Raw genomic sequence first — 14,037 nt, 5'->3', positions numbered from 1 at the left:
GAATCTGCAAAATTAATTTCGTGTCCTGTTTCTTTCATGTGTTGGAAAAGAGAGGAAGTTTTTTCTTCTTTTTTGACGGCATTCTTGTGTTCTGCATATATATGCAGGTTTTGGTGTCCTCGGGTGTCTTCCCGTGTAAAAGTTGGGGTGTCTAGGCGACCTGCATTCCTGTACCCGTGAAAATCTACGAAAGCAAATATATATATATATATATATATATATATATATATATATATATATATATAAATATATCCTGCTGAATTCTGGTAGAACAGCAAATCCTGGATTGTGAAACAAAACAAACCCCCACCCACAAGTGAAATCTGAATTCTCTAAAGTCAACAATCAGCAAAGGCAAGTAGAATGCCTTGCTGTGCCTTGGCATATTATTTTCTGTCTCATCACTTGGGGTTATTTAAAGGGATCGGGAGAGGAATTATGAGCAGAGCAGCCCATGCCCTACGGCAGGAATTGCTTATGGCTGCTGGAAAAGCACATTTTAATGCCCCTTCTGTGAGGTTTAAAAATAACTAATCCAATTTAAACCCTCAGATGAGATGGGACTTTGCAAGCTTAAGTTTGATTTGTAGGAAACTATGACCTGTCATATTCATGCTTAAGGTGCATTGCCATCCGCAGTTTATATGCATAATCCTCCATGGATTAGTTTTAGCCATTGGATAAAGAGGAAAGGGAATGTTTCCTACCAGATATATGGTGACAGACCTTAGTAGGAAATGGTCCCTAGCCAAGCTACAGCATTTCTGAAACAAGATGAGAAGCTGACTTACTTGCCACGTGTTGTTCGCTTCTGTGAGTGCTTTTTGCAAGCCTTGGTTTGGGGTTCTGAATGTAAGGGTCCTTGATCAGACCACAGGGTGATATATTTCAGCATCCTGTTCTCATAGCGGCTAATAATCAGGTCCTCCCCTCCAAGCAGGACATGAGTGCTATAGCATTCTCCCTGCTCATGTTCCCCAGCAATTCAGACATCCTTCCTCTGATACTGGACCCATTGACAGCCTTATCCTTTGTGATTTCATCTAACCCCTTTTAAAGCCATCCAAGCTGATGGCAATCACTAAATCTTGTGGGAGCAAATGCCATTGTTTGACTGTGTGGTGGTTGAAGAAGCAGTTTCTTCTCCGGGGCCAACTGTATGTTGGCCATTGCACTGTGTGTCCCATTGTCTCTACCTGACATCAGCAGCTGGTAGGCTAGGGGAGACACACTGTGTGATGACAGCATAAGGTGCATTGCTTGCAGTAGATACCACAGAGAATAGCAGGAAAAGAGACCCAGATCTGCAGCTGTTCTTATATCACCCATTCTGATCCTTGGCCCAAAGCCAGTTTGTAGGTCAGATTCAGCCAACTCCAACTGTCCCTGGAAGACTGAAGGGAATTATTTCTGTACACACTCTACCTTAGGAGTGGCTGAATTTTGGTGCCTTTCCTTCAAGGGGACGAGTCTGCGAATTAATATAAAAATACATAAATAATGCAAAAATGCAAAAATATCTGTGTTAGCAGCTATGCACTAAGAAGTCAAACGCACTGGCTTCCATTTAGTTTCTGAAAACATTTCAGTAATTTGTTTGGTTTTATATTTGTGCATTTAAAGCCTAAATAATGCAGGAACATGAAAAATATAGGAAGGTGAACACCCAAACCATAGCTATGTACTACGTAGGAGAGGTCCACAGCTACCTGTGTAGAGGCCACTTTGACATGTAAGCAGCATAATAAATAACAATAAAACATTGGATATGATTCTAAAGCAGTAAGGGCCCGGCTACATATCTCCATGACATTTGAACTGTTTATTCCCACATGGTACCTCTGCCATAGCTGCTACCCAAGTTAGACATCTTCTTAACCATTATTACCCTTTGTTCCATATATAGTCAGCCACTTTGACAATGCCAGAGAGGGAAGAGATGGCTACAGTTGCTTAGCAACCATAAAAAACAGTCTTCAGACTTCCCCACTGAAGCCTTCACTAAGCAACTGAAGACAGGGGGAAAGAGTGGGTTGCCCCCAAACTAAAAAAAAGGTAGCGTTCTGGTTTTTGTCATATTTGTTTCACTAGTGTAAAAACTCCTATGTTAGCATAAGACATGATGTGTAAATCCAAACCTCACAACCAAGGATTGAAAACCATGACTCAGGAATTTGAAGATGAGGCATTATGCAGAAGCCACAAGGGACTTGAATCCCTACCTCCGTCAAAGCCTTACGGCTGTAGCCCTAAATTATGAGATTTTCTACAAATACCATGGTCTCTTACTAAAGAAATTGTGGTTTGGAACTGAGCTGGAAATTCAATTAAAAACAGAGTCTGCCTTCCTTGCAAATAAAAAAAAAATCTGTTTCATGGGTTTCCAGTGCAAAAACGGACCATGCCTTAGAACAGCAAAGACTAGGAAACCACAATGTTCTTGTACAATGAGGGAAAGTAGTATTTTAATCCACCTCAATGAGGAGGAGTCTGATGTTAATGTGTGATGGAAATGTGTGGAAGTATACAGTATTTTGATTATGAAGAGATAAGTGGTATCCAAAAATTATATCCCTGGTGCCTTATTGATGGCTTCCATAAGAGCCTGAATTTGCATAATAGACAATATTTTGGCTTGTTCGTTTGTGTTTATGTGGTAGGTGTTATATAATGGAAGATGAGCTTATTTTTTGACTATAGAGATAAGGCAGTGAGGTAACCTTACCTTACCAGGCCATGATGTCACTTTGGGCTAATTGCCAGGATTGATGATTGATTCATGGGTTTACAGGATCAAAGCCATGAGAATGACAGGGACTAGTGCTTCTCGTGCTAATAATAGAAGAGGACAGCTTGCCAACTCTTTGACATACCTTAGAGTGGTACGTGATGATGCCATTGGTACTTCTCCTGGCTGACCACAGAGACAAGGGTGCCTGTCATATTCCAATGCTCAGATAGTATAAATTTGGGAGACTAGAGCACTATAGAGACCAAGAGACCAGAATGTAGATCTCAACACAGACAGAGGTTCCAACCCAGACCTTGTGAACAGAGAGAACAGAGAGAATCCTGCTCCAAGAGTGACCTTTCATAAGAATGAAATGCTCTGGCAAGGCTTATGCTATGATAGTGCTTAAATGCATAATATTTTGCCTTATTGATTGTGTATATGTATTTTATGTCTAATATTTGTTGTGTAGCTAATACAGTTGGTCAAATGTCACCCATATCGGAAGTGTTGGTTTTTGCAAAACAACAACAACTCAACAACTTTTGTGTCCGGATTTTCACTTTGTGAAATATGGCAACCCTATACCAAATGCAACCTATTATTGCATGAGGGCTGGAAAGGACCGTCATTTCCTAAGACAAGTACTTGATGAAGATATGGAACAGAGTCCTTGGGTGTGTTTTTAGCCTCCTATTTCCACTAATCCTTGGAATCCTACAAAAGATACCAGCACAACACAGTTTCATTAACAGAGCCCCACATTGTTACCATCAGCTTTTGCTTGTTAGATTTCTCTACTTGGCAGAACAACATTTTGAGGGCCTACCAATGACAATGAGCCCCCTATCCCAATGTAAGGGCCAAGTCCTCTATTACTATGTCCACATGTTGAATCTAACTGCATGGCAAATCTAACTCTAACTCAAAAGAAAGCCAAGAAGTCCTTCTGGGTGTAAGAAAACCTTTTAACCAAAAGGGAAATATACTTCAGGAAGTTGATTTTTTTTTGCTCAATACCATCGTTTTGACCCTATTTCAAGTTCTATGCACATTGTTTTGCACCATGCTCTGCACTTGAAACATGTACACCTCACCCCTGCAAGTCTGTATGGCAATTATTTCAACTCTTCACCCTCCTGTTGACATATCATTCATTTAAAGGCTTCGGTAATCTGAACTCACTAATTTGTTTAGTGATGTCACCAAAGTTCACGCTTATCAGGCTCATAATACAGTTTTGTTCCGTTAAACATGCTTGGCTGCATTGTTAAGTGAGCATCATGTCCCTGACAGTTCTTCAGATGAAAAATGAGCCAGAGAGTTTGTACCTTCTCCTTTTCCAGCATTCAATAATGGCACTATCCCCGGTGTTAGGTATTTTGGGAAATATAATTTTCCCAGGATGTTTGAGTCATTAGTATTGTAGCTGTGGGGGTGGAATAGAGGTCTCCTAACAATTCTCATCATCCTTAACAGTCCCCAGGATTCTTTGTGGGAAGCCATGACTATTTAAAGTGGTATGATACTGTTTTAAATGTATAGTGCAGATGGGCCACAGTCCAAAATTCTTTCAAACATGGGTTCTTTTTGGGTTGCAGCCACAGTTAATCCTACTCAGAGAAGATCTGTTAAAATTAGTGAATATGAGTAACTTAAGCACATTAATTTCAGTAGATCTACTTTATGCGGGTGATGCTGTGGTCTAAACCACAGAGCCTAGGGCTTGCCGATCAGAAGGTTGGCGGTTCAAATCCCCGCAACGGGGTGAGCGCCTGTTGCTCGGTCCCTGCTCCTGCCAACCTAGCAGTTCTAAAGCATGTCAAAGTGCGAGTAGATAAGTAGGTACCACTCTGGCGGGAGGGTAAATGGTGTTTCCGTGTGCTGTTCTGGTTCGCCAGAAGCAGCTTAGTCATGCTGGCCACATGACCCAGAAGCTGTATGCCAGCTCCCTCAGCCAGTAAAGCGAGATGAGCGTCGCAACCCCAGAGTCGTCCGCGACTGGACCTAACAGTCAGGGATCCCTTAACCTTACTTTAAGTAGGACTAAGTTGAACAGTACATCCCTTCATAAGAACGGAGGTATTCTGAGCTATAGGAGAACTGCATCTTTAGTAAAACTTTGAGCACTGGAAGAATTCATCCTTACTTAAGTGTGCAGGAGAGATTTAAGCAGACAGTTAATTTTCTATGAAGGGAATTAGGTTTCTTGGCTGTGTGTGGATGGGGCGGGGTGATACAAACATAGCCAAAGAGGTATGTGTTGATAGGATTAGGCACTCATGAGGTGGGCAGGCCCAGGTTCAGGCAATGTGCATCCTTGATTTCTAAAGGAAATGAGGGTATTTTTAGCTGTTCTCTGCTGACAGATCCAGTTCCTGGGGACAGGAAAGAGGTTGAATATAACACCATCCCTCAGGCTGCAGGGGCCTGGGAGATGTAGCCCAACTACTACAGCTGAGCTAGCATTAAGCATGAAGAAACATTAGAAAGGATTGAGTGAAGGAGGAGGGTGAGCTTGAAAGGCATATCTTACAAGTCGGTCAGTTAAAAGAGAGGGACTGCCCTTCCTTAAGCCCAGTTCCAGAAAGCAGACTCCTCTTTAGTAAAAATATTCATCTGACTTACTTTCCTCTCAGCAAAGAATTAGGTAAAAATAGCCTGCCCTACCCCCATCGACCCTCTCTCACACATACACAGTGCAGAGCTCTAATATGGCCCTTCTCTGTAGAGACTGAGCAAGTTTTCCTCACTTAGAAAGGTTTTTTGCTGCTTCACTTCTCTCAGGAGTGTCGGAGTCACACAGCACAAAGAAAGGGCAATGAATTATCATCCACCTCTTATGATATTAACAACTCTCTTAACAAAATTCCAGCTGCATTTCTTAATGGGTGTACACTTCCTTCAAGGAGTAAAACTGCAATGGCCTCTAGGTTTTTCAAACAGCATACTACACATTTATTTTATGCATTTTTAATTCCATGAATTACACTCACAATATTGTTTGCATTATTCTGCACAGCTCATGATAAGGAGAGGTTTACAGTGTCGTAGTCACTGCCTTCCAATAGTTTCATGTGCACGGAAGTCCTGTGGGTATTCATAAATATGGGAGAGGCAGAAGAATCACAGGGATTGAGTTCATAGGAGAGTGTGGAATTTAATTACAGTCTTTTATGGACGAAAATAGTGACCTTGACCAAGTGAATATGGTATCCTCCCTAACCTGCTTGGCATATATTATGGCTGTGTGTCCTACTTTATTTGAAGAGCTGTCTGATCCAAGCCTGATTTAAAGATAAATAACCATAAGAAGAGAAAGCAAGGTAGAGGTGGGAAAGAAATTACATTCACATTTTAAAGTGCACCTACTTAATTCACACTTCCCAAACCACTGTGCAAACTAACATGCATCTGTCCTTCAAAATCCTCACTTCTGTAGTGCAGTTTTCCAACAAACAAGATGCATACAAAGATGTGTATATTAGAGAAGAGTGCACACACTAATGCATATATAGGTGGAAAATAATTGAGGAAAATGCAGTACACTAGGGAGAATTGCTTGCAAACTATGTATATTAGGCAAAATTGCATACAAAATGTATATTCAAAATGGGTCTGCTTTTTCATGCTGAGTTTTGGATTTTGTTTTTGTTTTTCTTAAAGCAAACTGTACAGAAATGGAGAGGGCTGAATTTAAGGTTTTAAAAAAATGAGAATCTGAGAAAAACTAGAATTCACAGATTTGTCCATCTCTAGAAAAGGGGTCTGAAAGTTGCACATCAACCATGTGCACCTTGGCAGCAGACTGAGCAGGTACACAGGTCACTTGGTCGCTGTCTTCCACACTATGATGAGATGCTTTTCTTTCTCAGTTACAGTAATTATTTCTAACTTTGCATCTATACACATATAAATTAGCATATAGTATCTTATGCAAATGTGTTTTCTTTTGTCCTTTTTTTATTTTTGAGCGACTGTCCAACTTCCCCGGCATCAGCCCCCCATACCTCCCCACCCCCTGGAAACCAATAGCAGCCGACATCACATCTGATAGCAGCACTGATGAAAATGAAAGAAATGAAATTTATAAAGCATGGGAGGCAGCAAATAAAGAATTTGACCAGTGGAATGCCAAAACTTTTGATATATTGTAAGACTGGTATTATCTTCATTTCCCAAGAACACCTAATGATAAGGTTCTCCATCCAGATGAAAGATAACAGTGGGGCTGCTAACTATCACTGAAGAGGCAGGCTCTTGTGGGAACCTAGTTATCTTCTTGGATTCCAGTTCCTAGAAGCTGTTATCAGTGCTCTGAGAATTTATCCTGTTCCAGGTGATACAAACATACTAACACTGCCTGGATAGCTCAGTTGGTTAGAGCATGGTGCTGATAGCACCAGGGTTGCAGGTTCAATCCTTGTATGGGTCAGCTGCATATTCCTGAATTGCAGGGGGTTGGACTAGATGGTCCATTGGGTCCCTTCCAACTTTATGATTCTATTATATCTACCCCCACCACGGGATTTTATTATTAGTACTATAGCCCTCCTAGCCTTGAGCCATGCAATATCTGGTTCTCAAGTAACTAATGGAGAAGAGCAATTCATCCTTTAAAATATCAGGGTGTATGCATTCCAACTTCACTTTTCAAATAATATAAATAGAGCTAAACACTTTCAAAGCAAACGTTTGTGAGCCATTGCTACAGAAACACCTTGCATTCACTTGCCTTAAAAAAGGGGTGGGGGGATAGGTTCGTTTTCATGCCAGGGTGGTAATTCATAAACAGTCAGTCTGTAAAATAATAAAAAAAATAACAGCTTTTAGAAACTTTTCATATGAATATGGTGTGGTGCAGGTTTTATTTTTAAGTGGGCTGCAATACTCACAATTGTTTATTTTCAAGGCAGTGTCCAGTAGGTGCTTGAAACACGCACATTGCCACATAGCACCTGAAACAGCAATAGACTTACAGTAGTCGTTGGGGCAAGAATCACAAACTGCCCCCACTTGCCCCAGGTACAAAATGTGCTTGTGGTGAACTGGGCATGTGGGTGGCTCATCATGAATTTCAGATCCCAGTTTTTCAGTTATGCTCCTGCTGTGAGGGTTTAAGTGATATGGGAACTTTTAGTCTCATAACAGAAGACAAGCCCAATTGGATCAGACACCCAGGATCCATCTGTTTCAGAACCTTGCTTCCAGAAGCCATCACTCAAATGCTTCTTGGAAGCCCATAGGTGGGGTGTGAAGGCATCAGTCTTCCCCATTGTTTGTCCTCTGGCACCTGGCCCTCAGCGGATTCCATTGGACGATCATAACTAATAGCCTGTTGTTATTATTAAGAGCCATTCACAGAACTGGTTTATCATAAGCACTCTTTGCCCTCAGAATGAAAATGGGCAGGTTTGCCACAAGCCCAAGGGGCTGTGTGAACTGGTTCTAATTTCAAAAAGGCGCCTGCTATTAACCTTTTTTAAAAAAACTGCTGGAGGTTGAGTGATCACATATCATATGTCATTTGACCCTTAGACTTGTGAAGTGCAGTAATTTCATTTGAGGCTCCCTGGGCTTTGTTATAGGGCAGCTATAGCTCAGGCCCTTTTTTTTCGACATGTATCCTCTGTTTCCTTATTCTCCATCGCCATCTTGCTGCCGTTTAGAGATCAGCACCTATTGAACTAGAGTGCCAACCGGAAAGTGACATTATTGTAACATGCGCTTTATTTTTAAAGTGAAAGGCAAATACAAAGCAGTTTAACAAGACAACAGGGTGGCCGTGTGTCCTACTTTGCAGAGGACACTCCTCTCTCCAAAGGGCTATCAGACATCAGCCCTGTTTGAGAATGCCCCCTGTCTGAAGGGCTCAGCAGTCCAACTCTGATTTAAAGATGGAGAAGCCATGAAATTTACTATACACAGTTTGTACCTGGACAGCAGACTGAGTAGGTGCACAGGTCACCTGACTACTGTCTTCCCCACAATGCTGAGATGTATTGTATTTCTATTTAAATTATAGTAACTATTTCTAAATTTGCATCTATGTATATAAATTAGCACATCCTAATTTTATGCAAAGGGACACAGGTGGCGCTGTGGGTTAAAGCCTCAGCGCCTAGGACTTGCCGATCTAAAGGTCGGCGGTTCGAATCCCTGCGGCGGGGTGCGCTCCCGCTGCTCTGTCCCAGCGCCTGCCAACCTAGCAGTTCGAAAGCACCTCCGGGTGCAAGTAGATAAATAGGGACCGCTTACCAGCGGGAAGGTAAACGGTGTTTCCGTGTGCAGCTCTGGCTCGCCAGAGCAGCGATGTCACGCTGGCCACGTGACCCGGAAGTGTCTCCGGACAGCGCTGGCCCCTGGCCTCTTAAGTGAGATGGGCGCACAACCCCAGAGTCTGTCAAGACTGGCCCGTACGGGCAGGGGTACCTTTACCTTTACTAATTTTATGCAAATCTGTGTCCTCTTTCGTCCTCTTTTGTTTATGTGTTTCTTCTTTTTTGGTGATGTGCAAGTAGCCACCCTGCCTGATGCTGAAGCTATCGTATACCCTTGACCGAAGAACGGTACACTCCTTCTATCTGGGATGGTCGTCCTCTTACACCGAGTGCGCAGCTTCAGGAGGGACGCACATGGAGCGGTGAGGGAGGAAGGGGACACCCGCCTAGCCTGCCAGATCAGCCGAATCAATGCTGGCGATCAATGGGGTGACAGATGTCACAGCCAGATTGCCCTCACATCCAACCTGATGCTGAAGCATCCGTATGACCAGATCACTGCAAGCACTTGGGCGCAAGTAGCCTGTTCTATCTGAACATGTCCATCCACAATTTAAATCTCACTGAGTTCAACTGATTACTTCCTTAAGATTATGCTTAAGATGAAAACTTAAGGCTGACGTTCTTTTCAATATTTTAAACTTAGCTCCAGAAAGAAGAGGAATGGGGGAAGAGTCTGCATGCATTTGTTACAAATCTGTTAATCACCTTTGTATCCCACAATAGTAGCAAGGCCCAGTAAACAGGTGATGTGTATTGGGATCGCAGAAATGCAGCATAGAGCAGACAATCTCCATCTGGAAGCAACCAAGGAAGATAATTTATTAAGTTATTTAGGCATTTCACAAAATTTCCATATAGCTTGATGGTAAAAAAGACAGCCATCAAAATGAGATTTCAAGGACTTTAACAACTCCCATTTGAAGAAACTATTTGAAGGGGCTCTTTTCTCCAGATCTCAACACATGTGGAAATTACTTGGAGACTTTAATAAAAGTACATAAATATGGCCTCCCTCCACCCCTTGCACTCAATACCAATGTCTTGGCAAGACCTCTGTGACAGACTCCCTCACGGAAGATGGGAGCTGGATTTTCTGGGTGTTCAAAAGTTTCAACTCTCCTTGTTAGAAACTGTTTGTGGTATCATTTCTTTATTATACTGCAACCATTGATTTACTTGTGTGAAGGATGCCCTGTGTCCACTTATTCCTCACACCAAGTGGTTTGAAATATGAGGAGGCAGTTCTGAAACAAACGTAGACTTTTTATTTAATTGCACTCAGTGAGGTTATGCATGAGAGGCACACTTCTTAGCTTCAGACAAACACACTTTACAGAAAGCTATAAAACCTTATTCAGTACTCTTATTTAAAACTTGTCTCAGGATGGACTATTTCCACACTAGCTATAAATATTACTACACCAGCAATGCTCTCTGAGGCCCTTCTAGTATTCTTACTTTCTCTCGGGGAATTAAACCAGGTTGCCTTGCATAGCCAACCCCAATCCCTATCTCTCTCAGGTCCCTAACTAGGCACTTTTCCAACCCCAATTGATTCCTGTCTGACAGTTTAACTGTAAAGTTCCAATTTTTTGACTCACCAGCCCCTTCTGATTGGCTGCATTCTAACCGGCTCTGATTGGTTGCTGGGTCACTAGGAGGCTGACCCAGGGTGTGTCCATCACAACCTTTTTTTAATCAGAACTCCAGTGTTGTTAAATAAGAGTCTTGCATAATATATGTGTGCTGTTAGTACTATTAGTATTATTATTCAATTTTAAATGGATGTTGACTTCTCCCTGCACACACATGCACCCAAAGCACAAGCCTCCATTGTGTTCATTGTAGAACATGATAACAAAAGGCTGGTAGCTTTTGCTCTTATGCTCTCTTCCTGTATGGAGTGGATTTAAAGGAGTGCACTCAGAGGAACAGAAATACCTGAATGCATGCCCACAACAGGAAAAGGTGGTGAAAGGCAGAGGAGTGGTTAATGAGGGAAGGGGCTAAAATACACTGCATGGACCACCCCTGGTGTGCATGGGAAAAAGTGGAATACCTGTGAAAAGTGTAAGACATACGCCTCACATGCCTATTTCACACACTGACAAATCAGATATGAATGAACCAATATGAATGAACCAATGAACCCATTCTGGAAACAGCCTTCATTTTAAAAAGTCACATTTTAGTCTGCAATTGTGATTCAAAATGGCAGCTGGCATCCAAATGTTGATGAAGAGTGCTTTCCCCCACCTCAGGAACCCTCATGCCAAGCTTTCTGATGATATCTCAAGAGGCTTCCAAACACAGAGAGAACAAACCAACCGGCAGACAATCCGCTTCCCACACTAAGTGGCAGATAACAAGCACATGATCCAGAAGTCAAGGTTCCATGACCAAAGCAAGAAATGCATAAGTGAATGGAAGCCTTAAAGATGTCCCAACAGTTGACATACCCCTCCTGCTAAGCTTTTAAAGGTGAGGCAGGGAGAGCTCCCTTGTGGGACTCTCTCACCCTGTAAATCTGCTGCACGCACTCATGTCTGCTACATCTGGGCAGTTGTGTTTGATCTCACACCCATCAAGGAAGTGCCTGACTTTCAGTGACAACACTGTCCTGCCCTTCTGCTTCCAGCTCCTACACCACTACCATGAGCCCCTCTCTCTGGCTTGCTGAAGTCTTCTCTGCTCCCTGATGAGGCTCTGTACTCCACTGGAGGGGTAGAAGAGAAAGCCAGGAAATCTGCTTCTCTCTCTCTCTCTCTCTCTCTCTCTCTCTCTCTCTCTGTCATACAGAGTCACAAGCAGAGGACCTCTTTCCTACACCCTTGGGTGCCAGCCTTTCAGCCCTCCATCTGCTCCTTTGTCTTCCTCCTCTTGGTCCATCTGAAGCTGCCAAACCTGCCAGGTCCTGATGGAACCAAGGCGTCCATCACAAGACCTCCTGACATGTGATATATATGAACTTAGTATACAATTCTCCTGATAACTAACTCCTTTGGAGTACATTTGACCCCCAATGGCAACAACCTTTGGTTGAGCGATGTGTGCCAGGGCTTCAGGGACTGGTGGGTGGCAGGGTGTAGTCCTTCTCTGAAGGAGAGGATGTTCAGCTGTAGGTATCTTGGCGGCGAGACCCCAGTTGGGGTCTCGGGTGGCGGTTTTAGACCTTGGTTGGTAGTCTATACAGTTGGTTTAAGAACAGCTTAGTTTATGAACAACTTGGATTAAGAATGCTGCAAACCTGGAAGCAGGTGTTTTGGTTTGCGAACTTTGCCTTGGAATCAGAACATGTTTCGGTTCCTGTTGAGTATGTTCCGTTTGTAAATTGAGTCCTCCGCTGCTATGGGAAAGCACACCTTGGTTTAAGAACGCTTTGGTTTAAGAATGGACTTCCAGAACAGATTAAGTTCGTAAACCAAGGTACCACTGTAGTCTATCTGTGAGTCAGGGGCAGCATATTGATGCACCCCCATTCGGCAGCATTTTCAGGGCCCGTTAAAGGGTTGATTGTGGGAGTCACTGGCCCTATAGCGGCAGCATATAGGTCAGACTCCTGGCTTTGGTGAACTGGGAGGGCACGCTGTGTACGTTCATGCTTTACAGTCCCCTCCCAGAACACCTGACTGACCTGCGCATCCTCAGCCCCTGTTGAGTATGAGAGGCATACCTTCCAAGGCCTAAGCCAAGGTTCCTACGCCTGAATTTAATAAAGTGGTGGCCTAATTTCAAACCCATACATTATTTCCATTTTATCATTTCTGGGTGGTGGGTACCAGGGACAGGGTTTAGTGTGTAGGCTCGCAATTTCCAGCATGCTGAATGATATAATCCCAGATATGTTGTTGCCAAGGTGAATGAGTTGTGGAGCTCGTATCTCATGAGAAAATTGCACATTATATATTTTTAAAGTTCTGTGCCTCTGCCTTAGTTATTTCCCGCAGATTCTTTTTCTTGCATATCCCTCCAGTTTCCACATGAAGGCACCACCACACCACATAATACTCTACTGGAAGCAAACAAGAACTAGCAAGGCAAAGCTCTCTTATATTGGTGTTTTTCTCCAGCACATTGTCTGCGTTCGACCAATCAGCTGAGAAAGCTGCTAATCCCCATGTAATATCTCAAACTGAAGAGTTTGTGTGATCGTTTTTTATAAAAGTCTATCCATGAGTTCCAAGCATTATGCTGGAAACAGCCCTCACAGTTTCCCACAGAGGGGGAAAGCCAGAGGATCCTTAAAGGAAGCACACACCACCTCGCTGTGAGTATGCAAGTCCCCAATTCAGTGCCAGTGCTGAGAGCTGCTAGAAGACAAGCTTGTCTTCTACTGCTCTGGAGGGTAGGGCTCAAACCAATGGCTTCAAGTTACAAGGAAGAAGATTCTGACTAAACATCAGGAAGAACCTTCTGACAGTAAGAGCTGTTCAACAGTGGAATGGTCTCCCTCAGGAGGTTGTGGACTCTCCTTCTTTTGAGGTTTTTAAGCAGAAATTGGATGGCCATTTGACATGGATGCTTTAGCTGATATTGCTGCAATTCAGGGGGTTGGACTAAATGACCCTTGGGGTACCTTTCAACTCTACGATTCTGTGATTCTAAGACTCCTATTCCCCTCACAGAGCTACAGTTTCCAGAGTGGTTTATTGGTCAAACCTTCTTCCCAGGGAACTCTGGAACTGGAGCTCTTTGTGGGGAATAAGATCCTTTTCAACTGAAGAGGTGTACCAAAAAAGGTTACATGGTTCATATGGCTTTAAATGCCTTTGGCGCAAGTTTATCATTTTCTCCTTTGTATTCTCACAGTCTTTTAACCTCTTCATACATTACCTCCTGACATCTTATCTAATTCTGCCATATCATCTTTTCACTCAAGAAGACCTGTGTAAACATTTTTTAAAACATTATTCTGATCTGTTCCAAATCACAACGGATACTTTTAAGACCAGGGCCAGCCTAAGCACGAAGCTGTCACTTTAACTGCTATACTTCTGAGAGGGGGTTGTTTTCTTCCTCCAA

At 42.9% G+C, this 14,037-nt stretch overlaps 4 long non-coding RNA genes across 5 annotated transcripts in view; 1 reads left to right on the top strand and 3 right to left on the bottom strand.

Moving 5' to 3' along the window:
• LOC309363731 overlaps positions 1-14,037 on the bottom strand; it is a 64,457-nt gene that overhangs the window by 15,162 nt on the left and 35,258 nt on the right. The window lies entirely within an intron of this gene.
• On the bottom strand, positions 238-4,445 carry LOC309363737. 2 transcript variants are annotated; one of them, XR_014165563.1, is made up of 3 exons: positions 4,063-4,445; positions 2,874-3,044; positions 238-1,471 (listed from the first exon to the last, which is right to left on the bottom strand). It is a non-coding gene; the product is annotated as an uncharacterized lncRNA (long non-coding RNA). The 2 variants fall into 2 exon arrangements; XR_014165564.1 differs by lacking the exon at positions 4,063-4,445 and having other exon boundaries at positions 2,874-3,208.
• On the top strand, positions 1,722-3,984 carry LOC309363744. Its single transcript, XR_014165572.1, has 2 exons — positions 1,722-2,055; positions 3,204-3,984. It is a non-coding gene; the product is annotated as an uncharacterized lncRNA (long non-coding RNA).
• LOC309363735 lies at positions 7,090-10,588 on the bottom strand. The gene is made up of 3 exons (XR_014165560.1): positions 10,050-10,588; positions 7,627-7,689; positions 7,090-7,531 (listed from the first exon to the last, which is right to left on the bottom strand). It is a non-coding gene; the product is annotated as an uncharacterized lncRNA (long non-coding RNA).

Source organism: Podarcis melisellensis (assembly GCF_964234715.1).
Source record: "Podarcis melisellensis genome assembly, chromosome: 2".
In the NCBI taxonomy this organism is placed as follows: Eukaryota; Metazoa; Chordata; class Lepidosauria; order Squamata; family Lacertidae; genus Podarcis; species Podarcis melisellensis.
The sequence above is the reverse complement of the archived record's forward strand: the minus strand, read 5'-3'. Positions and strand labels throughout refer to the sequence as shown.